Below are 2,516 nucleotides of genomic sequence, written 5' to 3' on the forward strand. Positions count from 1 at the left end.
GAATCCACCACAGGTGTACATGTGTTCCCTATCCTGAACCCCCCTCCCACCTCCCTCCCCATCCCATCCCTCTGGGTCATCCCAGTGCACGAGCCCTGAGAACCCTGTCCCATGAATCAAACCTGGACTGGTGATCTGTTTCATATATGATAATATACATGTTTCAATGCTATTCTCACAGATCATCCCACCCTTGCCTTCTCCCACAGAGTCCAAAAGACTGTTCTCTACATCTGTGTCTCTTTTGCTGTCTCGCATATAGGGTTATTGTTACCATCTTTCTAAATTCCATATATATGTGTTACTGCTGCTGCTAAGTCACATCAGTCGAGTCCAACTCTGTGCGACCCCATAGACCCCATAGACCCCATAGAAAAACACCAATACAGTATGCTGCTGCTAAGTCGCTTCAGTCGTGTCCAACTCTGTGCAACCCCACAGACAGCAGCCCACCAGGCTCCCCCGTCCCTGGGATTCTCCAGGCAAGAATACCAAAGTGGGTTGTCATTTCCTTCTCTAGTGCATGAAAGTGAAAGTGAAAGTGAAGTTGCTCAGTCATGTCCGACTCTTTGTGACCCTATGGACTGTAGCCTACCAGGCTCCTCTGTCCATGGAATTTCCCAGGCAAGAGTACTGGAGTGGGGTGCCATTGCCTTCTCCGGGACTGAGTGACTTCACTTTCAGTTTTCACTTTCATGCATTGGAGAAGGAAATGGCAACCCACTCCAGTGTTCTTGCCTGGAGAATCCCAGGGACGGCGGAGCCTGGTGGGCTGCTGTCTGTGGGGTTGCACAGAGTTGGACACGACTGAAGCGACTTAGCAGCAGCATACTGTATTGGTGTTTTTCTTTCTGGCTCACTTTGTATAATAGGCTCCAGTTTCATCCACCTCATTAGAACTGATTCAAATGTATTCTTTTTAATGGCTGAGTAATATTCCATTGTGTATATGTACCACAGCTTTCTTATCCATTCATCTGCAGATGGACAACTAAGTTGCTTCCATGTCCTGGCTATTATAAACAGTGCTGCGATGAACACTGGGGTACACGTGTCTCTTTCAGTTCTGGTTTCTTTGGTGTGTATGCCCAGCAGTGGGATTGCTGGGCCATATGACAGTTCTATTTCCAGTATTTTAAGGAATCTCCACACTGTTCTCCATAGTGGCTGTACTAGTTTGCATGTGGTGAGAATATTTAAGACCTACTCTCTTAGCAATTTTCAAGATTATAATAGAGTATTGTTAACTATACTTACCATGTTATGCATTAGATGCCAGAACTTATTTATTTTCCAAATGGAAGTTTAGATTAACTTTTTGACCAACTTCTGCCTATTTTCCTTATCCTTCAGTCCCTGGTAACCACCATTCTACTTCCTGTTTCTAAGAGTATGACTTTTGGAGACTCCACATTTAAGTAATACCATTTAGTATTTGTCTTTCTCTGTTTTTCTTATCTCACTTTGCATAAAGCCCTCAAGGTCCTTCCATGTGGTCACAAATGTCAGAACTTCCTTCTTTCCCAAGTCTGAATAATATTCCTCCATGTGTGTGTGTGGGGGGTGGTGCACAACATTTTCTTTATTTAGTCATCCAGTAATGGACACTTAGGTTGTTTTCATATCTTGGCTATTGTAAATAATGTAATAAACATAGGAGTGTAGATATCTCTTCAATATTCTGTTGTCATTTCCTTCGGATATATAACCAGAAGTGAGATTGCTAGATCATATGGTAGTTCTATTTTTAATTTTTGGAGGAACCTTCATACTGTCTCCATAGTGGCTGCACCGATTTACATTCCCACCAACAGGGGCACAAGGGTTCCTATTTCCCCACATCCTTGCTAACACTTGTTATTCATCTCTGTCTTTTTGCTAAGTTTTATTTCTTTATTCCTTATCTTGGGCTGTGCTGGGTCTTCACTGCTGTGTGGGTTTTTCCCTAGCTACAGTGAGCCAGCGCTGCTCTCTAATTGCAGTGTGTGGGCTTCTCACTGCGGTGGCTTCTCTTGTTGGGGAGCACAGGATATAGGCGTGTGGGCTTCAGTAGTTGTGGCACCTGGGTTCAGTAGTTGCAACTGCCAGGCTCTAGAGCACAGGCTTAGCTGCACAAGGGCTTAGATGCTCTGTAGCATGAGGGATCTTTCAGAACCAGGGATGGAACCCATGTGTCCTGCATTGGCAGGCAGATTCTTTACTACTGAGCCACCAGGAAAGCCTGCAGTCATCGTTTTAATAAACCATGAAGTGTCAAAGATGAACACAATTGTCTGTATACCATTTCATACTTGAAGCTAATAAAGATCTAGTAGGTTAAGCATCTTAAGTTTGTCTGCTTATCACTGTAGAGCTCAACTCAAATGACCATTGCTAGAATGGTAGGGGATGAGGCACAGTTTGCCAAAGCAAAGCCCTTTGTTGCTCTGGACTTCACTACATTCATTGATAAGTGAATCTATCTACCACTTTCCATCTCTACTGTCATGCTGATGCAAACTACCAGCATCTCTCTC

The sequence above is a fragment of the Bubalus bubalis genome, chromosome X, assembly GCF_019923935.1.
Source record: "Bubalus bubalis isolate 160015118507 breed Murrah chromosome X, NDDB_SH_1, whole genome shotgun sequence".
Classification (NCBI taxonomy): Eukaryota; Metazoa; Chordata; class Mammalia; order Artiodactyla; family Bovidae; genus Bubalus; species Bubalus bubalis.